Source organism: Delphinus delphis, chromosome 7 (genome assembly GCF_949987515.2).
Source record: "Delphinus delphis chromosome 7, mDelDel1.2, whole genome shotgun sequence".
NCBI classification, from domain to species: domain Eukaryota; kingdom Metazoa; phylum Chordata; class Mammalia; order Artiodactyla; family Delphinidae; genus Delphinus; species Delphinus delphis.
The window spans coordinates 108,496,597-108,522,485 of record NC_082689.1 but is presented as its reverse complement, the minus strand read 5'-3'; the positions used below and the strand labels follow the sequence as shown (position 1 = coordinate 108,522,485).

The 25,889-nt window shown below is 41.2% G+C and overlaps 1 long non-coding RNA gene across 1 annotated transcript in view; it reads left to right on the top strand.

The window, feature by feature from the left end:
- LOC132428213 (uncharacterized) overlaps positions 1-19,300 on the top strand; it is a 32,400-nt gene extending 13,100 nt beyond the window's left edge. The window contains exon 4 of the long non-coding RNA XR_009520083.1: positions 19,215-19,300. This is a non-coding gene — a long non-coding RNA (uncharacterized lncRNA). The remainder of the gene's footprint in view (positions 1-19,214) is intronic.
- The last annotated feature ends 6,589 nt before the right edge of the window (positions 19,301-25,889 follow it).

Below are 25,889 nucleotides of genomic sequence, written 5' to 3'. Positions count from 1 at the left end.
ATGAACTTATTTACAAAAACAGAAATAGACTGACAGACATTGAAAGCAAACTTATGGTTACCAAAGGGGAAAGGGGGCGAGGTAAGGATAAATTAGGAGTTTGGGATGAGCAGATACAAACTACTATCTATAAAATACTTAAACAACAAGGTCCTACTGTATAGCACAGGGAACTATATTCAATATCCTGTACTAAACCAAAGTGGAAAAGAATGTGAAAAAGAATATGTATATATATGTATAACTGAATCACTTTGGTGCAAAAAAAAATAAAATAAAAACAAAAATAAAATAAAAACAGGGCTTATTTTCTCTAGGTTTCTAATGTTTACAATTGCCAAAATTTGCAGCCCTCAGATGCAAACATTTGCTTCTGGTAGGGGAGGGGCTCTCTCAGTCAAAATCAGAGTCAGACAAACTTCAAAAAATAAAAATTAATTTAGTCAACAACTTGGGCTTTTTGTTGTTGTTGTTTTTAATATAAGTGCATTATTGAGCTATAATTACATACCTTAGCAATTGACCATTTAAAATGTATAATTTGATAGTTTTTAGCATATTCACAGAGCTGCGTAAATATCACCACAAATCTAGAAATTTTTTTCACCCCAAAATGATATCCTGTAACCATTATCAATCACTCCCATTTCCTTTCAAACTCCCTCCCTCCCACAGCCCCAGGCAATTACTAATATAATTTCTGTCTCTATAGATTTGTATATTATGGACATTTCATATGAATGGAATCATATACTATGTCATCTTTTTTATCTGGCTTCTTTCACTTAGTGAAATATTTTCAAGGTTCATCAGTGTTGTAATAGGTATTAGTACTTCATTTTTTTATATTGCCAAATAATATTCCATTGTTTGGACATACCACATTTTATTTATCGATTCATCGATTGTTTTCACTTTTTGGCTATTACGAATAATGCTGCTATGAACATATGTTGCACAAGGTTTTTGTGTGGACATATGTTTTCATTTCTCTTGGCTAATGCCTAGAAGTAGATTTGCTGGATCAAATAATTTTTGTTTAACTTTTTAAGGGCCTGCCAAACTTTTTTGTTCTAGAGCAGCTGCACCATTTTATATTCCCACCAGCAATGTCTCAGGGTTCCAATGTCTTCACATCATTGCCAACATATGTTATTATGTCTTTCTGATTGTAACCATCCTAATGGGTGTGATGATGTATCTCATCATGGTTTTGATTACCATTTCCCTGATGTTTAATTATGTTGAGCATTTTTTCATGTACTTATTGGGCATTTATGTGTCTTCCTTGGAAAAATGACTATTCAAATCCTTTGCACATTTTTAAATTGGGTTACTTGTCTTTTTATATTAGTTGTAAGAATTCTTTGTATATTCTAGATTCAAGTCCCTTATTATATATAGTATTTGCAAATATTTTCTCACATTCTGTGTGCTGTCTTTTCAGTTTCTTAATGGTTTCCTCTAAAGCACAAGAGCTTTAATTTTTATGAAGTCTAATTTATCTATTTTATCTTTTGACACTTGAGGTTATAGTGTCAAATCTAAGAGAAATTTGCCTAACTCAAAGTCATGAAGATACTGTTTGATAATTTTAGCTCTTACATGTAGGTCTATTACCCATTTTGAGTCAATTTTTGGTTATGGTGTGAAGAAATAGTTCAACTTTATTCTTTTACCTGTAGATACCCAATTATATTAGCACCTTTTGTTGAAAATGCTATTCCTCACCCAGTGAATTGTCTTGATACCTTTGTTGAAAATTAGTTTACTACATGTATGAAGGTTTATTTTTGGACTCTCAATTTTATTCCATTTAACTCTACGTCTATCCATATGCCAGTACTATACTGTTTGGATTATTGTAGCTTTGTAGTTATTTTAAAAATTGGCCAGTTTGAGTCCTTCTCTTTTGTTCTTGTTCAAGACTGCTTTGGCTAGTCTGAGTCCTTGACATTTCTGTATGAACTTTAGGATTAGCTCGTCCATTTCTGCAAAGAAGTCAGCTTGGATTTTGACAGAGATTGCACTGAATCTGTAGATAAATTTGGAGAGTACCAACATTTTAACAATATTAAATCTTCCAATCCATGAACATAGGATGTCTTTCCACATATAGAATTTTTTTTCATTTATTTCAACAATGTTTCATAGTTTTAAATGTGCAAGTTGTGCACTTTTGTTAAATTTATTCCTAAATATTTTATTCTGTTTTGAAGCTGTTATATATGGAATTGTTTCCTTATTTAATTTTCAAAATTTTCATTGCCAGTGTATAGAATTATAACTGCTTTATGAATGTTGATTTTGTACCCTGTGAACTTGCTGAATTTGTTATCAGTTCTAATAGTTTTTAAGTGGATTCCTTAGAATTTTCTATATACAGGATGAAGTCATCTGCAAACACAGTTTTATTTCCTCCTTTCCAATCTGGATTCCATATATATATTAGACTAATTTCCCTGACTAGAACCTCTAGTACAATATTGAATAGAAGTAGTAAAAGCAAACATCCTTTTCTTGTTCATGATCTTTGGGTGAAAGCATTTGATCTTTCACTATTAAGGATGTTACTTGTGAGTTTTCACACATTCCCTTTATTAGTTTGAGGAAGTTCTCTTGTATTCTTAGTTAGTTGAGTGTTTTTATTATAAAGGTGTATTCAATTTTATAAAATGTTTTCTCTTCATGTATTGAAATGATTCTGTGATTTTGGTTCTTTATTGATATTGTGTATTTAATTAATTGATTTTTTAATGTTAAACCAACTTTGAATTCCTGGTATAAGTCCCACTTGGTCATGATATATAATCCCTTACATATGTTGCTGGATTCAGTTTGCTAGTATTTTGTTGAGAATTTTTGTGTCTATATTTATAAGAGATATTAATCTGTAGATTTATTTCTTGTATCATCTTTTTTTAAATTTCCTGTCAGGGTCACACTAGTCTCTAAAAATGAGTTGGGACATGTTCCTTTCTAGTCTATTTTTTTGGAAGAGTTTGTGAGAATTGGTAATAATTATTTAATGTTTGGTAGAATTCACCTGAGCCTGGGATTTTCTGTAGATATTTTAAAAATTGTTAATTTAACCTGTCTTTTACTGAATCTATTCAACTTTTTAATTTTTTCTTGTGGATTTCAGTAGTTTATGTCTTTCTGGGCATTTGTCCATTTAACCTAAGTCATATACACCAGCGGTCCCCAACCTTTTTGACACCAGAGACCAGTTTCATGGAAGAAAATTTTTTCCACAGATTGGGGGAGGGGATGGTTCAGGCAGTAATGCGTGTGATGGGGAGCAACAGGGAGTGGCAGATGAAGCTTCGCTCGCTTGCCCACCACTCACTTCCTGCTGTGTGTCCCAGTTCCTAACGGGCCATGGAAAAGTACTGGTCTGTGGTCAGGAGTTTGGGGACCCCTGATATACACTCTTACTGTTTTTTTGTTTTTTAATTTTCTAGATAATAAATACTTGGTCTTATTAAACATTTCACTATTAACTTTAATACTTTCAGTATGGCTCACAGAGGAGTTTACAGTTTCTGGAATGAGACAGACCTAGGTTCAAGGTCTATCCCTGCTCCGCTCTAGTTCTCAGGGGTGAAATTTTAGTTCTATGGACCTTGGTTTCCTCATTGAAACAATGAAACTAGTGACAATAAATGGGTTGCCAAATTGATGGTACAAGAGGTTTGGAAGAATTCCAACAGTCCACCATGTGGCAGGTTGTATTTTCCAAAGAATTTTATGATAATTTTCTTTCTCCATATATTTTTATAGAACTTTCCACTCACCCATCAAAAGGTAGAATCTTTTTCTCCTCATCTTGAGTTTGGGTAGGCTTGTGACTCACTTCTAACCCATAGAATATGGTAGAATTGATGCTGTATGACATTTGAGGCATTTGCCTTCTTAGCTAGAACATGAGCTAGTGCTTAGAATATTGAGCTTCTATATAAAAACTACTACTACTGCTCTGAGGCCACCTCGATATGAGAAAACAAAGGGTCCATGGAGCAGTCTATTGTAGGTGTTTTATCCCACAGCCCTAACTGAGGCCCCCAACCAACATGAAATATCAACTGCAAGATATGTGACTAAAGATGCCACCAGATAATTCAAGTACCCATCTGCTGAGTGATCCAAGGTAAAGCCCTAAATATTGTTGTACAAAACAACATATCTGAATTCTTAATCCACAGATCCATGAGCACAACAAAATTGTTCGAAAAGGTGATCAGTTTGTGGAGTAGAGTAACAATCCCTGAATGATCACTTCAAATGATTGCATTGTTGTCATGACTAAAATAGCAAATGTGAAGATTAGGATATTTCATGAATTACAGGAAATAGGAGGAAATTATGGGAGGAAAGTCCTGTTCTTTGGCTTTCCTCCCCATGAACAAAGCCGTCCCTGCTGTCGTTCTTGCCTGTCTCTCCAGCCCCTCCCCCACATACTCATACTTACGGACCAGCTTCACCCACATCAACATCTTGGAGGTTCCCAAATGGAGAGGACTGGTTCTCACCTGGGGCCTTAGGTTCCTGTGTTCCCCTTGTCTGAGATGATTTTATCCTCCTATTCCTCTTTGCTGGTTCCTCTTCACATCTGTGATTTCTGAAAGTTGGTCTGCTTTAGGGCTCAGTGCATAGAGATCCTCTTTTTCTACATTTACCACCCATGTGGATTCCCTTTGTGTTGGGCTTAAAACCACCCTTCAATGGTCCCCCTGATCTTGCAGAATATCATTCAAAAGCCTTCCCTCAGGCCTTATGGCCTTCAGTGACCCAGACCTGGCTAACCTTCAGGGTTCTTCTCTAGCCCTAGAAGCACACTTTTTTCCTGACTTATGGACCTGTGTATAGTCCCCCAAAGTACCATGCTCCTTCAGATCTCCATAATTTTACATGTGCTGCTGCCTCTGCCCAAATTTCTCCTCCACTTCTTTGTTTCATTAGACACTGCTGATTCTTTGAATTGTTGCTTTTCCTTTAAATCCCATCTGATGTCCTACTTTCTCAGACTCATGTGAGTGGCCCTAATGGGTGCTTCTACATTCTGTGGTTTATATCCCTATTTTTTGTCATGCTGTTAGTGCTGTTGATTTGCCTGCCTTCCCCTCTGGATTTAGAGCTTTTAGAAGGTAGACATAAGTGTGTTCTGGGACCTAATATGCTGTGCATTCCAGTGTGGAGGCTAGTAAGCATTTTTACTGGATATGGTGTGTACATTAAAAAAGACACCTGGATGAGAAAGGCCACTTTTCCCTTGCCTTGGAATCTTAGCAGGCAGATCCCTGCAAGTTGCCTTTACTGTCTTATCCAGACACCTGGCTGCAATCCATCAGATTGCATATATATAATTATATGCATAAATATAATTATATGCTTTGTTAGAATAGCCAGATGTTAAGCACAGTGAAAAGATGTCATTTCATCCAATGGAAAGATTATAAACCTACTTATACTGGCAACCAACCACAAGTACTTAAATGATGGATGTAGTGGACAGGTCTTTCTGTTGGTAAACCCTGGAATAATGGGTCCTCCCAGGAGAGGGAAGTTGAGGGGTGGAGTTGGACTTCTGAGGAGTAGTCATGACCTGGTTAATTGTTTTACCTGCTTGAGATTTTTTTGATGATACATGAATTTGTTACCCCAGGACAGCCTACCCCAACGTTCTAGAGTTTTCAAGGATTTAGACAGGACATTATTTCTTTTTAATTCTTTTCCATTGTTATTATTATTTTTTTATTTGGCTGCACCAGGTCCTAGTTGTGGCATGCAGGACCTTCTTTGCCTTGTGCGGGATCTTCTTTGTGACAGGTGGGCTCTTAGTTGCAGCACGTGGGCTCTTAGTTGCGGCATGGGAGATCTAGTTCCCTGACCAGGGATCAAAGCTGGGCCCCCTGCATTGGGAGTGCAGAGTCTTAGCTAGTGGATCACCAGGGAAGTCTCCCAGGACATGTTTTGAATGAGATTCCATCCTTGTTTCAGTTGGTGGTGCCAGCATCTAACCAGGCACCCAGGCTGGAAATATGGAAGTAACTAGTTATCTAGTCCTGCCTACCTATCTCCCCAATACGTCTCAGATATTCTCATTTCTGGGCCTGTTACCACTGCCCAAGTATACTTACCCTCATCACCTCTTGGATGAACTCCCTCCATAATTTAGAGTTTAACAAATTCCTTCTGTAAATCAAAGGAGATATTGATTGAAATGCAATTATGGGGAAGAATTTCCATATACACAGTAAGGAAATCAAAGAATTGACATTTTAAATTAGGTTTTTCTAATATGGACATTTTGAATTGAAATTATTTCCCAATACTTTCCGGTAGGGTTTGAATACTCAACTTCCCTGATTTTGAGAAAGGGAGAACTAATTTGGTAAGTAGGAAATCAAACTTGAAAAAGAGACAAACACTATAGAGGTAGAAGGAGAAAAAAAAATTTTGAGACTAAAATGTGAGAGCTAAGGAGTGGAGCTAAGGGAAGAAAGGAGGGTATTACCAACAAGGAACTTGAAATATTTTCCTAGGAAAATTAATGAAGATGGGAGAAGGCCCTTTACTCAGGAAGAGCCTGGTGGTTGGAAGGATCACTGTTAATAACGTTATTCCAAGACTCCTTGTGGTAGCTGAGTTATTACCCGCAATCTACCATCTTTCTCTTGAGTGAGGTCTTCCCATCATTTTTGCTCATGGACTTTGATCATTATTTCTTTCTTCATCCACAACCATCACCTTATCCATGACTACCTGGGGGAAATGGGACCTTCTTTTGCTGCCAGATCCAAGACATTTGTGTGTGTGTGTGTGTGTGTGTGTGTGTGTATTTTGGGGGATCACAGTCAACTAATTAAGTTTGGGAGAAGTTTATGAACAATTGCACTTTGGTGTGTTTAAAGACACAAGCTGGGGACCCAATGAGTGAAGAAATTGTTAATGAAATTGCCACTGCCTGCTCTTTGCCGTTTACTAAGTATAACCTTAGGAGAATTTCATAAACACTTTGAATTTTCTTGTGTGTAAATAGGGATAATAATTTCTACTTCTCGGGGTTATCATGGGAGGAATTTCTTAGTTTCTTAGTCTGTGTGGAACCTGAGAGATGACCAATAAATTATAGACATTATTATACTCAAAGTTCTTAACGGCCCTGCTTAATCTTCATCAGATTTATCCTGATTTCTCTTCAGGTACTAAAAACATAGACTATTAAATTTATCTTTCTATAAGAATGTTCTGTGCTTTATGGTTATTGAGGAAATCATCTATTTTTGGGCCAGATTCTCTTGAGTATCCCACCATGATATTTTTATAAACCCAGTGTCTGTGTAAATATGTTCTCCAAAACATAGCACCTCAAGATGCACCTCAGAAAAAAATGCTTTCATGGTCAATAAATGTGGGCAATGTTTTATGCTGTATTCAACTTTCACCTTTATTCTGCTCTAATAGAGATGCACTGAACATATAAATATAGTAACACTTTGTTTAGGCCACACATTTTAAAACCGCTTTGAATATAGAACTAATTTTTCCCCATGAAGTATCTAGTAACATCCTAAGGAAGGATTGATGGTTCCACAGATCACATTTTGGGAAATGCATCACTAAGCAAAGCCCGTGTTTTCAATATGCTTAATGGCAGCATGAGAGTCAAAAAACAAGGGGGGTTCTATTGGGCAGTGGCTGCCACAAGTCAATACTTTCAGCTCCGTGGCAGGGCCTGCCACTCTTGATCTACACCTGCTTTGATACCTTTCTTTTCAAGATGATTAATGCATGGAATGATTTCACATTACCCTGCATTAGCAAAGATTTGTTCTGACATTTCATTGGGAGTCAATCAGAAATCCAGTTTGAAGTTAAGTCAATAAACTTCAGGTGTCCCATTCTCTCCCTTGTTTATTAATAGTATTAATGGGATCCAAAAGCCTTTCTTGTTCTTTTCAAAGCCTGCCAACATAAAATAACACATCTTGGGTATAAGACCCCACTCTGTTCTAAATATACTGCATCACAAATAATACTCACATAATTCTATTATAGTATCCAACTTACTAGGCAAAGAAACAAAGGCTAAGAGAGTTTTAAAAGCTTGTTTATCGTCAAAGAGCCAGAATTCCAATATATATATTTCTGATTCAACCACAATGTATTATGTTCCACAGCAAATCGTACGTCTTCAGAAAGCCTTGCCTGCTCAAGTTTATTGGATAACTACAAATATGCTGTGCAAAAAACTGCCCAAACACTAAGTGGTTTAAAGCAAACATTCATCCTCATGGATTTGTAAGGTGGCTAATCTAAGTTGGACTCTGCTCTATGAGTCTATTATCCTTTTTAGAGACCAACACGTTTTTCTCATGGTGATGGCAGAGACGCAGAGAGCAAGAAAATCACAAACGTGCTTTTCAAGCCTTGGATCACTTCATGTGCACTAACATTCTGTTAGATAAGGTAAGTCACATGGCCCAAACCAAAGTCAGGGGACAAGAAATCATTCTCTGTCTCTCTTGCAGAAGTAACTGCAAAGCCACGTGCCCTGTAGTGTAACATATTCACAGGTTTTAGGGATTAGGATGTGGACATCTTTGGGAGCTATCGTTCTGCTACAGTATATGGTTCTTGGACATTCTAATAGCTATTTAGTGGTATTTCACTGTGGTTTTAGTTTGTATTTTCTTTTTTGTTTGCTTGCTTTTTATTTTGGGTTTTTTTTTTATTGGCTGCAACGTGTGGCTTGTGGGATCTTAGTTCTCCAACCTGGGATCAAACCGAGGGTCACGGCAGTGAAAACGCCGAGTCTTAACCACTGGACCGCCAGGGAATTCCCTTAATTTGCATTTCCTGAATGATTATGTTGACCATCTTTGCATGTGCTATTTGTAATCTGTATATTTTTTTTTGGTGAAATGTCTGTTTAAAGTTTTGCCTATTATATATATTGGATTTATACTTTTCATTTGAATTTTGAGAATTTTTATATAGTGTTGATACCCTACATTATTGATCAGATGGGTGAAATGAAAATATTGTTTGCAAACTGTGGCTTGCTAAGTGTGTCTTTCAAACATCAGAAGTTCTTAATTTTGATGAAATTCAATTTATGATTTCTTACTCAGTATGCTTTTGGCTGGTATCTAACAAAAATTTGCCTAACTCAAGGTCATGAAAATTATCTCCTACGTTTTGTTTTCGAATTTTTTTAGTTTTAGGTTTTACATTTAGGCCTATGATCCATTTTGAGATAATTTTTGTATAGGGCATAAGATATAAATCAAGATTTCATTCTTTTTACTTTTTTGATTTGGATATCCAGTTGTTTCAGGATCATTTGTTCAAAACATTATCCTGTCTTCATTAAATTTTCTTTGTACCTTTGTCAAAAACCATAGAAGTATGAGTCAATTTCTGAACACTCTGTTTTATCTTTTTTCCAGTAATACTGTCTTTATCATTGTAGCTTTATATTATCAGGTAGCATGAATAGCCCAACTTTGTTCATTTTTAGAATAGCTTCTGGTTATTCCAGTTCCTTTGCTTGTCCATATAAATTATAGGTTCAACTTGTCAATCATATACAGTATCATCATAGAATATTGGTACATTGATCCTATTTTCTGTGACCTTGGTAAACTCACTGTTTAGGGTTAGTTTAGTTGTAGTAACTAGATTCTTGGGAAATTCCTATACAGAAAATTATGTAATCTGTGCATAGAAACAGTTTATTTCTTCTTTTGTTTATCTGTATGCCTTTCCTTTCTTTTTCTTGCTTCGTTTCTCTGACCAAGACCATTGGTACAATGTTGAATAAAATTGGTGAGAACATACAACCTTGGGTTGTTCCCAATTTTAGGAGAAAATAATTCAATCCTTCACCATTATGTATGAAGCTAAATGTAGAGTTAATTTTTGTTTGTTTGTTTGTAGATGTCCTTTATCAGAGGTAATGGTGGGCTGGCATGTATCAGTGCCTGTCTTCCATGGGTAGATTGTTTCTTCCTGTTTCCTTCCTCTGCTGTGGTAGGTTTTCTCAGAATACTGCTTTTTTTGCCCTTTCTACTACAGATTAAGGTTTTTGTTCTGTAGGAAGGATTGAAAAATGGATGTAGACAGACCTCAGATAGTGCCTACTGTCTAGCACCCCCCAAACAGCTTCATGATGGGGCATTCTCAGGATCCTCCCTGATCTAACATGTGAGCAGCTGGTGGGGTCCTGGAAGAAAAGCCTTTGAGAGGTTTGGACCTCTCTATGTCTGTGCTGCAGGGGCTTCACACTCTCACACTAGAGCTCATTCAGATCTTAGTAATTCATCAAAATTTTCTTGCTGAATCTTCTTATTGGCATTCGGTAGTGTTTCATTGGGTCCTGTTTCTTTTCGTAGGTGACTCTTTCTCCAAAGTCTCATTTTTTTGCCCTATGACCTCAGTTACCTAATGAGTTCAAGAAAATAAATTAAAGGGCTTTTTTCTTATTATAGTGGTGAGAGCAACACTCTTCTAGTTTTGTACATCTGAAACTGGGTGTTTCTTCTCATATCTAGAGTTGGGGAGGAGGAAAAAAACATGAAAAGGTAATGTGTTATTAAGAAACTACTTTGAGCCATGCATTGTGCTAACTTGCCCATACTATCAAATTTAGACGTGAAACAATTACATAAGGCAGGAACCATTATTATTATTATTACCACACCAGTTTGTGCTCTTGACCATTTTGTGTACTGCTTTTGCTTTATCTTGTGTAATCATCACACTAATCATCTGAGGAAAGGAATCATGATGATCTTAGTGTTGTTACACGACCAACCCTTAGCAGAATCTTTAGCACATAGTGAATGCAGAATGAGTCCCTGTTGAATCAATTAGTGCAAATGCAGACTTCAGGCACATGTGCGATAGTCATTACATTATCTCAGCATTCCTTCCCTTCCCACATCACTGGAAGTTTGGGATGGGCTAAGATGTATGCATTCAGAAATGTATTCATTCATCTACTGGCTGTGTGAAGCTGAGTGTGGTGGAAAGGCAGTCACAGAGCATGGGGCCTGGGCAGGCATCCTGACTCTTCCTACCGACTTGTTGGCTCCATGCTAGGAAATTTGTTCCTCCCTTTGTGATGTGGCCTTGGTGCCTGAACTATCTGACATTCTCGTAGCCAAGTCTGTAGAGTTGCATCATTTTAACCGCTGCTTCCCCCTCCCCGTATTCACTGCTTCCTTCTTTCTCAACATTCCAAAGTCCTGCTGCCTTACTTAAAGTCAGTTTTATAGTATGAACAGGATCTCCAGGTAAAGGTGTACCTTTGTGATCTGCACAACAGAGCATGCATGGGGGTGAAATGCAGCCCACGCTCAGCTCACCAAGACAAGCAGTCAGAGCAGTGACCACGTCTGCTGGGGAAAGAGCATTTCTCACAGTTTCACAAGGGCACTCTGTGGGTTGATGATGACCTTGATCTTGCATGCGACTGTGCCTAGTAGGGGAGCAAATCAGGAGAAGAACCATTTCCCTCTGAACCGCAGATTTCTAGTGATTTCTCTGCAGTAACCTCCAACCCCTTCTGCTACTGCCCTCTTCTATTTCTTGTGTTTCTTCTCTCATGTGCTTAGATTTCCCTTGGTTTGGCCTCATCTCCCCCTCCCCCTCCCCTCCTACCTCCTTCCACTCCACCACACACAAGCGCAAAACACCGGTCCCACTTTGCTTCTCCATTTCCATTTTTTTCCCGCTGGGATTCTAAAACCAATCCTGATACTTGCACCTGCTCAGGAAATTAAAATGTTCAAGCTTTTTTGGCTGTCACATCACTGTGAGGCCAAACTGACAATCTGCTAACTACAGACTCAGAGCTAAAATAACAAAATGTTTTGCAAGCTGGGCTAGAATCATAAGGGGCGGATTCTTTTTTAGCTCTCCAAAGCCAACAACGCAAAAGAAAATACTCCACACTTCCCTTCTGCCTTTTCCATTAAACAGTGTGGGGAGAGCCTCCCTGGGGTGTGTCTGTGGACCTCTTGGTCGCCTTCCCCACTCTCTCTCCATCTTCCGTCTCACACTTGCTTCTTGTGGATAATCTCCCTCCCTCCCGAGGCATGTACCCCAGAAGCGATCCTGAGAGGCTGTGATAACCAGGAACCCCACCTGGCATGGGGTCTGCCTGCCCACTGCCAGGCGTTGGGCCTGGAGACACGTTAGTTCTCTGAGAGAAGCCTGCCTCTCTGAAGGAGGCCACTGTTCTGCTTGCAGATAAAGGGGGTGGGTTGGGAATGCCTCTCTCCAAGAGGTCTGACGGACATGGCTGATGGAACAGAAGTCATCCTGAAGGAACAGAAGAAGGAGAAGAAGCTCTGACCATAGCTGCTTGGACACACCAAGTACACCCCATCTCAGGATCTTTGCTCTTGGTGTTCTGTTTGCCTCAGATGTTCTTCCTCCAGTTCTGTGCATGGTTCTGTCCCTCATCCTTATTTGGATATTTGCTCAAATTTGATCACTTCCCATCTGTCCTACATAAAAATGCTTACATCACTTTACACCTTCATGACATTTATTGCTCCCTACCTTAACTTATTTGCTTATCTTTTTTTTTTTTTTCTGTTATCCTCTCTCAAGTATAAGCTTCACGAGGACAGGAATTTTGTTTTGCTAACTACTACCTTCTTTATACTTAGAACATGGCCTGGTAAATAGTGGGTGAGTGGGTGCTCATTAAATGCTTTTTTATTTTATTTTATTTTTTTCCTGCAGTACGCGGGCCTCTCACTGTTGTGGTCTCTCCCGTTGCGGAGCACAGGCTCCGGACGCACAGGCTCAGCGGCCATGGCTCACGGGCCCAGCTGTTCCACGGCATGTGGGATCTTCCCAGACTGGGACACGAACCCGTGTCCCCTGCATCAGCAGGGGGACTCTCAACCACTGCGCCACCAGGGAAGCCCTAAATGCTTATTAAATGTATGAACCTTGGGAATATCTCAAGTGGGCCAGGCACCACGCCAGTTGCTTTACAACCTTTATCTCTTTTCATATTCAAATCATCTTGCTGAACAGTTTTAGTCACCCAGACTTTACAGAGAAGGTGGCCGGAGGGTCATGATGTTAGGGATGCCTGGGCTATTTCCACAGTGACTTGACCTCTGGCCTGTCTGACCTCAGAGTCTATGTCCTATATACCAGATCTTGCTGGCTTGTGAGCACTGGTGACCCCAAGTCTTCCTCCCCATCCTCCTTTCCCAGTCCTCCATCTGTGACAGGAAGGACTTTCAGTTGGGGCCCTTGAACACTTTTGGGGATATATAAGAATTTCTCGGGCCCTCTTCCTGACTACACCTCCCTGGTCTGAAACTTCTCACATCAGTGTTCCTCCTGACTGGCTTCCTGCTTTTCTCAGAACATCCTGAGAGATGATACCTTTCCCTGTGTACTTCTTCAGCTTCTATCCATAATTTAGTGACATGTGAAAACAAATTTCACTTAAGGAGTTCCACTAAATTCACAAAGGAGTAAAATATCAAAGCTTTTTAAATCTTTCATATTTGCTTTCTCCCTCGGCAGAGTTGCAGCTTTCTGGATCACAGTGTATAAATGGCACAAGTGAGCTCTGAGAAGGTTGAGAAATTTCTCTATGCATTTGTTCCACCATGGTACCCAGTCCCAGAGGCCAGCATCCCAGTGATGGGAGCCGCATCCTTCTCACGGAAAGGACACTCCAGCCCTGCACCCACATCTGCATGCATGACAATTCTCCAGGCTGCAAGCCTGATATGCCTGTACCATGGTCACCGTGCATCGGGGCAGGTCCACCCTGCCAGCTGTCATGGTCTCAGTTCTGAACCCTTGCCGATCTCATCCCCCACCTCATATCTTACACTGCTCTCAGCTTGTTAAGCTTCCAGCCTCATTCACTTGACTATCCTGAAGACTTGAGGCTGTGCACTGCCTTTCTGCTCTTTGCACCTCTTCCTGTACCAGCCCCATTGCCTTGGGCAACCTTGTCCTCAAGTGACCTTGTCGAGAACCCCATCTTTGGCTATGCTCTCCTGTGGGAGGCCCCTCCTCTGGGTTTTCACAGGCCCTGAGCAGGGATAATCCCTGCTCTTCAGAAGTTCCTAGACGGCCTTTAATAGATATTTTAGGGACTTGAATTTGAGTGCCCTGGACCCCTTAGAGTGCAGAAAAAGGGAACAGGAGGTTCTAAAGCCAAAATTCTTAACTTGACAAAGGCTTTAATTCAGTTCATTCATTTATTCAACAAGAACTTACTGATAACCTGATATACACCAGAGACCGTGCCCAGTGCCGGAGATTAAGAGATACGGGAGCCTCACTTTTCCTCTCACGGAGCTCAGAGCTGTGATGCAGGTAAGGCAGGGAGTAGAATGAAGCAATGCTGGCCAGTATTTGCTGAGCCTGTATTTCCATATTCCAGGTCCTATACCAAAGGGTTAACATGCTCCTTCCCGTCTAATCTGTGCTTCAGATTAGATGGAAAGGAGCAAATGCAAATGTGTGTGCTGTCAGAAGAGCTCAGGGATTACCTGTAGACCCACTCGATGGTGATTAATGGGAAAGAGCGCAGGGCCAACGCCAGACAGAACAGGCCATGTCGCTCTGCCTGTAAGTGGCATGGGGCTGCTGTTAATTCCTACCCCCTCCCCCAACCAGGTATAGTCCAGCTGCCCTCTTCCTCCCCTTAAAGTCTGTAATGTCTTTCTAACTGATTGCCTTCTAGCCAATTCCCCTGATCTACTTTCCTGTGCAGCAGACTGAGTCATCTTTTCAGACAAGAAATCTGATTATAGTACCCTCAGCCCAAACTCCTTAAAGGACTTTCTATTTCTTTAAGGTCAGGTCCAATATCCATAGCTTGGCTGCTAAGGAATTCACCTGGCTCCTGCCTAACCCTGACGCTAACCCTTACCCTGACCTGGCTTCAGCCTCTGAGCTCACCACTGCCTTCTGGCTCACTTCATTCTGGTCCCACAGGCTGCCTGGAAGTTCCTGGAGTGCCATGTTTTTTCCTCCCCCAGGGCTTTGACCATGCTTTCCCTCTGTGTGAAAGCCCCCTTCTCCCTTCTCAGGCTAATTCCCATTATTTGACAGTTTTCAGCTTGAACTGTTTTCTCTCACTTCCTTTCCCTTCCCTAGAATAGTTCAGGCCTCCTATTATATGCTTCTGTGGTACACCATCTTTATTCTTTTAGCCTTTATCATAGCTGTAGATGTTATATATGAGGTGAAATGGTTGGCCATCCACTAGTCTTTGGTCAGAAGACAACCTATAATTAAAATAGCTGTTGTTGGTGTATCTAATCTTATGCCACAAGGACTTTGGTTGAGCAGGAAAAACTCTCAATGCATCAAACCACAGTGGTGGGTCTATTATTCTTAAAAAGGCAGCTCAGTTCTACTAATAAGTGAATGACCCTATCCCCACATGAATTATACTCTGGTGTCTCTAAGTACTTAATAATTACAAAGTAATTACTGCTTATACCTTGGAGTTTTTACATCACAAATTACAATGCAAAGGGGACGAGTCCATCAAAGATTTTCCATTGAGGAAGGTGGGGAGCAGGTTTGGCAGGACAGTAAATTAAAAAGGGAGAATTGGGCTTCCCTGGTGGCACAGTGGTTGAGAGTCTGCCTGCCAATGCAGGGGACACAGGTTCGAGCCCTGGTCCGGGAGGATCCCACATGCCGTGGAGCAACTAGGCCCGTGAGCCACAACTACTGAGCCTGCGTGTCTGGAGCCTGTGCTCCGCAACAGGAGAGGCCGCGACAGTGAGAGGCCCGTGCGCCGCAACTGGAGAGGGTCCTCGCACAGAGGCGAGGACCCAACACAGCCGAAAAGGGATAAATGAATAAATAAATAACACTTAAAAAAGAACTCCTGAATGCTAAAAATAACTTAAAAAAAAAGGGAAAAAAAAGGGGGGCATTGTCCTCTTTTTTGTTCATGGACAGGGAACCCTTTGTCTTCAAAAACATGTGAGACTAAGCAGAGGAATGTGGGCCAAACCCTGAAACTTGATCCCTTTTGTAAGATGTAGGTGGTATAAAACATGCTTATATAATTATAAGGAAGGTCGGGTACTTTGGGGAAAAGGATGGGATGATGAGCCTAAGATCTTTGAAGAAGTCACCCCCTTCTTCCAGCAATTTAAGGTGTAGAGAACACCATGCAGTCAGGCTTGGGGAAAAACCATCACTGGGACATTTATAGAAAGCAGCAAGTGGACCAGTTTTGAGTGTGTGATTGGGTGTTTGGCCAGGATTGTCACAGTTTTCAGTTTGTTACGTTACAATCTTCCCTTGGTCTACACTCAAAATTTAGTAAGAACAAGAGTTTCCTTGAGTGAATTGATTCTGTGTTCTTTTCTGACTCCCAAGACTTGATGATAAGCTCTTTGAGGACGAAACCATGTCTTATCTTTGTTGCCCCAATACTCAGTTCAAGGCTTGGTGCAGAGTGGTCACTTCATGTTGAGTTTGGATGAATGGGCATCTGAACATTTTTCAGTGAGAGGAGAGGAAGAGCCACTGAGAAGGAAGAATTAAGAGAGAAAAGTCTTGATATGGGTGGGAGGAGATGGAGTGCATTGCTAAGATGTTTGACAAGGGGTTAGCCATAGAGAGGAGAGGAAGGCCTGTTCTGATGAGGCAGACAAAGTGAAAGAAGCAGGGGCATTCGGGGATAAGAGTAGTGTAGAAAAGGGAGGTGAGACGGATAGGCTTGCATTTCTCCATAATGTTGCTTCTTAACAAAACTGTAAAGCAGAGATGTGTGTATGTGAGTGAGAGAGAGAGAGAAAGAGAGAGAGAATCCTGGTTTAAGGGCATGAGGACTAAGCATCATGGCACAGAAGGAAAACCAGTGAACCTTAGACAGTGGCTCTTCCACTTGTCTGTATGACATTGGATAAGAAGATGCTTTATTTCTCAGAGTTCCTTCCTCAGTAAAAGAAGATTAATTTAGCTCACTGATTTAATGTGATGATTTATTTAGCTATCACAAATGAAATCTCTTTGTCAGCTCTACAACATATTGCAAATGTATTTCTTTGAAAGATCTATTTATAGTTTAGTTTAGGAAAGAAGTTTAACCCATCTAAACAGTATGATGAACTAAGTATAAAATGTTAAAAAAAAAAACCCAAAACAACCCTATGAGAGCACAGAAATACGGAATATCTGCTTGGTGGATTTTTGGAAATCATTGACACAATCTCCCATATTGCATAAGAGTATTTTCCTGTTGTAATTATTTCTATATACATCTCTCTTTGCCTTTCCCCATCCAGTTTGCTAATTCTCCCCAAAAGAGATAATATCTCTGTATGTCAGCATCTATTAAAATCTTATTTACAAGCTAATTGCTTAATACCTGTATATTGAATTGACCTGTTGAAAGCTCTCATTTTACAATTGGAGAAACAGGCTCAAATATCTCAAGTGACTCTGCATATCTCATACAACTAGGTCTTCTCACTGCCAGCCTAGTGTTTTTTTACAATCTGATCTCAGGAAAGAGATGGACCTTGAAGCTGCATAGCACAGGGAGATCAGCTCGGTGCTCTGTGACCACCTAGAGGGGTGGGATAGGGAGGGTGGGAGGGAGGGAGATGCAAGAGGGAGCAGATATGGGGATATATGTATGTGTAGAGCTGATTCACTTTGTCATAAAGCAGAAAGTAACACACCATTTTAAAGCAATTATACTCTAATAAAGGTGTTAAAAACAACAACAACATAGGAGAAAACAGAAAACAGGACATTCCTGGCAAACAAAACAGCTTGAGCAAAGGCACTGTATCAGAAATGGGGTTTGAGCGTTCAGGGGTCCTTTGGAGGACCAGCCTGGCTGTAGTGGAGGGCACACACATTTTTATGGGGCTTGCTAACCTCTCATGAGTCCTGAGAAAAAGAATCAAGAAATTGTCAAAGAGAATAATAAAAATCTTAATTATTTAGCAATTTGTCCAGTACTAAACCCTAAGGTGGGCAACACTAGTGTCATATAAAATGAATGCAAAATTGAACACATCAAAACAGGTAAATGCTTCCTTCTTGCCAAAGTCTCCTTGGAATTACATCACAAACAACCCTCATGATAATAATGAATCGAAGAAGTCTCCTTAATTTATTTCAAAGGCAGATGCCTTTGGATAAGTTTGAGGTCACTAGAGGTCCTTCATGGAGTCTGACCAATCTTAACGGAGCACCCACTTACTCCAGAGGGAAAAGTAGACCAGTGTCTATTAGTCCCTGACTTTCCTGAATCTAGTATCTCAGGACCACGCCTTAGCATTGTGTGTCACTAAATTGAATAGAATGCATTTCAGGGCTTATTGAAAAATGTGCATAAAATCATGGAGGGCTTTCTGGAGGAAGGATGACTTTGGTAACATCTTAAGAATGGAAAACTACTGTTAGAGCCCTTCATTGTCTCCCTAACGGTGGTGTGCAAAGCCCTCCAAATCCACCCCTCCTTAGCCATTCAGTTTTGTCTCCCAACGTTTCTCTTTCATGTCCATACACCCCAATCATACCAAACTGCCCACAGTTCCTTGAGCTATTTATTGCAATTTCACACCTCTGAGTTCTTAAATATGCAAATTTTTCCACCTGATGCACCATTGCCCTCCTTCTTCCTGGGGAGGATGTCTTCTCTGTGTTCAAGACCCGTATGACTATTTCTTCCCCCAACTAAGGTACAGTAGATTACTATTCCTTGTGTCCCACTCTGTATCTTATATCACCTTCCTTATGGCACTTATCTCACTATCCTGAATCCTTTTTTATTTTAATAAGAATTTTCTGTATTTATCCCTAGACTGTGAGCTTAAAGACTAGGCTCCATGTATTACTGGGGACTCTATTCCCACTAAGTCACTGATGCAAAGTAGGTGATCTGTTTGTCAGATGAATGAATGGATTAATGAATGAATGAAAGATGCCAAGCTAATAGTTTAATGCATCCAGGAGCCAGGTGGTTGCATTAGGTAGAATGCAGATGCACTTGGCTGCAAAAAATAGACAAGCCAACTCTATTAGCATAAATGGAAATTGATTCATGCGAAGTTTCTGCAGGGCTGTGAGGCCCAGGGTTGGGTGATTCACAGCTCAGTGATGTTAGCTGGACCTGACTTCTTTCTTTCCTTCTGCTCTGCCTTCTCCTCGCTCCCCCTGGTGGTTGCAAGTTGGTTGCCAGCAGCTCCCAAGACCTACAGGCATCCAGATCCACGAGAGAGATGACGTGTCTCCTTGGAAAGCTCTTGGAAGAGAAAGGACACATTTTCCCCCAGAAGCCACTAGGTAACACTTTCCCAGTTCTAGTACCCAGTTTGGATTGGGTGGCCACTCCTGAACCAGTAATTGTGGCTGGGAGGTGAGATTTGTTGAGAAGTCACATGTTCTGTCTTGTTTTTTTGTTTTTGAGGGGAAAATTGTTTTTGAGGGGAAAAAAATGAGAGAGATGTGGATACCCAACAAAATAAGACTATTTTAAAGAAAGGAAGACAGGATTAGGGGGAGGTGATCACAGTGACTAGAATGGGATGGGAAGGACATGCCCAAAAGCCATTCCTGTGGTCTGTGTTGACCCTGAACTTTTATTCCTTGTTGGGTTGGAATTTGGGGCTCTCGCTCATTGTCTTTTGCCTTATAAAGTGACAGTTTATTAAAAAGAAAAAAGAGAAAAAACTCCCAACAACAGAATGTGTGTGTGTGTGTGTGTGTGTGTGTGTGTGTGTATCACATATGTACATCTCCAAAGTTTGACCTGACCTTCTGTTCATGATGTGTCTGTCAAGGTAGAGGTGAAAGTCATCTTGAGTCTCTGTCAGGCTAAGGTGCAGCAGAAAGGACCCTCCTCTCCAGAGAAGCTAGTTTGCTGCTCTTGGAATGTACATAAAGGGGACACATTTCTCACTGTCAAATGCCTTTTTCTCCACTCTGCAAAAAATTACAGGTGCAAAAATCCTGCCCAATCAAGGGAAGCTTCAGCATTTGAATCCTGGACTCACTTGCTGGGATCAGATCCAGGGAGGTCCAGCCCTGTGGAGCCCCACCCTGTGCCAGGGGTTTATTCACATTGTCTTCTTTGATCATCCCTGTGGTCACACTAAGGAAAGAGACCTGCAAGGGGATTCACAGGGAAGGCACTTCTCCTGGAAAACAGGCTTGTTCCAGACACATCACCAATCTACCCCCTTCATCTCCCTCCACCTACATGCTGAAGGTTTCTTTTGACACCTTTCTCTTCTGACCATGCATTTCTTTTCCACTTCATCACAAAAACACAAGCAAACCAAAAACAAGCATGATCAACCAAACAGATAAGTTCCCTCCCACAAAAACAAAGACCAAAAAACAAAAACAAACCAAACTACCACCAACATCAACTCTTACTGGTTTCACAGTAAGAGTATTCAGCATGAATCCAAAGTTTAAATGTTGTCTGGAACAACTTTACATTCATCTCATTGAATTAAAACAAAATTCAAGTCTGTTTAAAAGGCAAGGAAACTTGGACACACCAGGGAAATGTTTTAGTTGACATATGCTCGTCTTAGCCTCTGCCTGAGTAGAGATGTGTGCTGTCTGGTGGGCCCCTGCTCTGTTCTAGTCTTTGATTTTCTCTCCCATGAAAGGAAGAAATTCATTGAGTCAGCAAATACTCATTGTACTACATGGCAGGTACTAATATTAGCTCTAACAATATAGCTATGGACAAGGTCTTCCTGTACCTGCTCTTCCAGAGCTTAATTCTGGGTGGAAAGATGGACACTAAACCCATGAATCAAGATGTGATCAAGAGAATTTCAGCTGGTGATAATTGCAATGAAGAAAGTAACACAGGGAGATGTGGTAGGAAGTGTCTGGGGTGGAGGGCTAAGTTAGATGAGGTCAGGGAAGACCCTCTGGAAGAAGAGGACGTTTGAGCAGAGGCTTACATGATGGGAAGGACCCAGCCATAGGGAGGAATGAGGTAGTGCTTTCCAGGAAGGAAGAAGCAAAGTTGGAGTTTGGAAGTCAAGAGTGAGCTTGGCTTGTTTGAAAAAACCTGAGAAAGTAAGGGAAGAGTGGTGGATGGTTTCTGGATTCTGGTCCTTGCTGATGAGAAACAGCCAAGGAAATAAGCATGTAGGGCAGAGACTACAAGGGTATGAAATGTGGAGTTTTCTGTTGTCCTCCCCAAGGAGTCAAGATGACATTTCCCTCCTGGCACTACCCCATGTGACAATGCAAATGGAATACTGCTAATCAGGGAAGCTCACCTGAGCCTTGGTGTCCAGAATCTCTATTAAGGCTCCATCAAGTGGGCATGGTTGGTTGATTGCCCTAATGACTTCAGTCTCTAGCCCCTCCAGAGGCTGACTGATATTCCATGACCAAAAGCCTCCACCTCAAATCACATTGTTACTATCAGGTGTGGCCAGCCCCACTCTAAATCACATTCTTTTTTTTTTTTTTTATCATTTTTTTATTTTTTTGCGGTATGCGGGCCTCTCACTGTTGTGGCCTCTCTCGTTGTGGAGCACAGGCTCCGGACACACAGGCTCAGTGGTCATGGCTCATGGGCCTAGCCGCTCCGCGGCATGCAGGATCTTCCCGGACCGGGGCACAAACCCGCGTCCCCTGCATTGGCAGACGGACTCTCAACCACTGCACCACGAGGGAAGCCCCTAAATCACATTCTTAGGCTATCCAGTGTGACCCAAGGGCCCCAGGCAAACAAAGACACCACTACCAGGCATATCCCAAGGGCCTAGAAATCACTTCCCAGTAGCGAGGGCAAAGGCCACAGGTATTTTTGTGGAAGATTAAATTTTTGATTGCCCACTCTATGAACATCTTCCACAGGACATCATTTCAGTGGTGCTCAGGCTTCTGGCACACACGTTGTTCTTCTCTTGGTCCTCCGCATCCTTTTGGATGCATTGAGTGAGGTGGGGAGGTCCTTCCCTGCATTGGCAGGCACACAGGGCAGGAGCACCTTCCATCCACTGCAGGTGGGACATTCTCTCACCTGCCAGGTGCAGGCTCCAGAGCAGACATTGGTGCGAGGTTACCTGGGAGGCAGCCTGGGAACGTGATGGAAATTACCCTTGACAGGTTGTCCTCACACAGCATTCTGCTCAGAAAGGATAGTCTGGAGGGGAAGGCAACAAATTGGCCCTCTCCTACTGTCTCTATGGCAACCACTGTAGTCCAGTACTCTGGGTCCTTCAGATCCATTCCCAAGCTTTATCCCTCCTCCTGACCAAAAAGTTGTCAGCTTTGTTTGAGGGCAGGTGCACTGCTTGTGAATCACCTCTGGGCCATGACAGTTCAAGCAGGTGCCTTTCCTACTGTGCTGGTAGCTGGCATCTGACAAAGAGAGGGAGGGAGCTGACTTGCCTGTGGACCCACCTGAAATTGGTCCTGTGTCTTATCATGGCTCTGCAGTCCCTATATTAGGACCTCCATCCACCCACCTCACTTTAGACTAAGCTACTTACCTGAATTGACCCTTCTTTTCAGCCCTGCTCTCTCCTCCTAGATCTATCCAAGTCTGACACAATCTGAACTATCCCTCCAAGTTTCATCAATAGAGAGTCAGTGTGGTGGGCCAATGGGAATGTGAGATCACACAGTGATCATTGGAAAAACCAAGTCTGCCCGTGCTAGCTTAACTCATTTGGAAAATTACTTGGAATCTCTCAGCCTGTTTCCTCCTATCTGAAACATCACAGGCTTCTTATGAAGGAGTCTGTACACACAAGTGCTGAAGGCAGTGATCAATACATTATTAGCTATTATTGTTGTCCTGGTGGCTGCTGTGAGTGTTTAATGAGGGGATACACGTCATTAGTACACAACAGTTGCTCATTGCACACATTTCCTTTCTTGCCAAGGTCTTCTTTGTCCTCTTTGTCTGAAACTGTATATAAGCCCATGTTCCTGTCCTCTGAAGTAAAAGACTTTTGCTTAGTCTCCCACGCCTCCCTTGAGTCTCAAAAGGCTGACTCAGGGGTTAATGATCAGGAATGTGAAGATGTAGAAACAAAGAATAGTTAGGCTGGGAAACTGGTAACAATTTAGCCTATAAATCCACCACATAGCAGAGTCACCAAACTCCCAGTTCCCTGAAAGATATAGATGAAGGTCTGATACACATTCCTAAGTTGTTTTTATAGGAAGCTGACCCCTACCAGATGAAAACTGCTGACCACAAGAACATAGACCCTAGACTGATTGAAACCAGAAAGTTGATGATGCTTGAAACTTCACCTTGATGCCAACCAATCCAAGAATTGTGCACGAGCTGATCATGCACCCTGCAGCCCCTCCCTCCCAGTGCCTTTAAAACTCCTTCCCTGAAAACCATCAGGGAGTTTTGGTCTTTTGAGCATGAGCTGCCCATTCTCTTTGCTTGGTGCCTTGCAATCAATGCTGTGCTTTCCTTCACCACAACCCAGCGTCAGTAGATTGGATTTACTGTGTGTGGGTGAGCAGACCCAAGTTTGGTTTGGTAAAAAGCCTAGCTCATCATGCACAGCACTTTGGGAGCTGAATGCACACACACACACACACACACACACACACACACACAATCTTCATTCTCTCATCTCCAACCACAGCACCCTCCTTGCTCTTCCTCAAGTGTCTGAAATGAGCCCATCTCCAGACATTTGTTCTTTTATGTCTTTTGCTTGTAACACTTTTCCCAGGATAGCTGTGTGGTTCAACACTTTATTTCAATTGGGCCTGTGCTCAAACACCAGCCCCTGAGAGGTCTTCCCTTACCTCACCACTCTTCCCCTTTCCCTGCTTGTTTTCCCCCATGACATGTATCACTCCTGATGTTATATTATACATCTGATTGTTTATTTTATAGCTTCATCAGAACTTACGTTACATCAGAACAGGTTCTTTGCTCAGTACTCTGCCCTCTATTCCTAGAATAGTGCTAGTTACATAGGAGGTACTCATCTGATATTTGTTGAATAAACTAAAACATATTCTCTTGCATCATATTCTCATGGTTTTCATGTTTTGTTTACACATACAGGCCTAGAAGATGGTGTCCAGGACTTATCTGTTTTCTGTCTCCACTTAGTACACTGAAAAAGCATTGGTTTATATCCTGCACTCAAGGAAGACATCTATAATTCACTTATATTTATCTACCCATCAGTCTCTTTTTACTGAAAGCAGATTTACTGATGTCTGTGTTGCACTTAGTCCTATGCTTGATTTTCTAGGAACTGAAAGATGATTGAAGTGTCATCCTGCCTTCAAAGAGCTCATAGTTCAGTAAATTGAAATAACACCTCAGAAGAAGAAATGTGTTTTCCATGGTAACTCAGTATATTATATATAAACACATGCACACACATGATGAAAACAGATATTTTAGGAAGCAATGCTCTCTGCTGTTGTCTATTCATTCTTTGGCACTTTTCAAAAATGCTGCTGGCAACTCACTATACTGATTTTATGACTCACTAATGAGTATGACCCATAATTTAAAAAACACAACTGTAATACAACTTAGTTATTTTCCCGGATTACACAGGAAGTTGTGTAATTATTATTTCCCAGATATTCCATATCTGCCTTCTCCACTATGATAATGATATATACTACTATCTTACCCTACACCAAACACTGTTTTAAGAACATTTCATGGACTATCTTGTTAAATATTAATAACAAGACTTTGAGGCTAGGCCTATTGTTAACCCCATTAAACCAACTGGAAGATAAGCCCAGAGAGATTAGAAAGTCATATTTTTGTTGTTGTTTTTTTTTTTTTGGCCGCACCCTGCGGTATGCAAGATCCCGGACCAGACCAGGGATCGAACCCCTGTCCCCTGCAGTAGAAGCATGCAGTCTTAACAACTGGACTGTCAAGGAAGTCCCTAGAAAGTCATCTTATCTAAAATCTTACAACTGGTGAGAGGCAGAGAGCTGGAATCTGTCTTTGGAGCTCTGCTCTTAACCACTACACCACACTGATTCTCTAGAGCCACTGGACTTGGTCAAGGTCCTTATCTGTTTTCACCTGTATGCCCAGATTTGAAAGCTCCCAATTCCCCTGGGCTTTCTCCCCCTTTTAGTGATGTTATTTCTCCATCTCATAGTGTAGTATGATAAAGTATATATCTGATCTTTGCGCCCAGTTCCTGGCACAGAGCTTCAAATGCCCTTGGAATTTCTTAAGTTACTAGAGTGTTTGTTATGCTAATGAGGTGACTCATGGTGTATTCTTAGATGGCTTCAGGATGCTGGGTGCTCATCAGAAAGACCTACTTCATAATTAGAGGGTCGTGGCCACCTGGTCTTATGCACCTTGTCTTATGCACCTGGTCTTATGCACCTTGTTCATGAGAAGCTGCCTGCCATCTCCATATGAGACTGATCTCACTACAGGTCACTATTTTTTTTGTCTGCTGAGTTTTCTGATTTTTAAAAAGTGTTTATATCATTCATTGATGGAGAGTACAGAGGTTAGATTTAGCTCTCAAGTGGGCACTATGTCTTTAAAATCCAGAAAAATTTCCTTAACCTGGATTTGTGTCTTCTCTTGGGACATGAGCGCTGGCAACTCTGGGAGCACACTTCCTCAACTCCAACAATGGACCAGACCAGAAAGTGCCTCCACACACAGCTCACACTTACTCTCACGTCCCCTGTCCCCACCACCCTTCACTGCCTCACCTCAACTCTACTCACTCACATTAACTGCCCAGCTTCAGCCTTTCCCTACATCAATGTTATCTCCCACCTTTTCTGTCCAGAATGTTAAGTGGAAGTGGAATCCAGGAAGTTTCATTCGTTTCTTCCACAGTCATTCATTTGTTTATTCAACAAATAAAGAGTGAGTG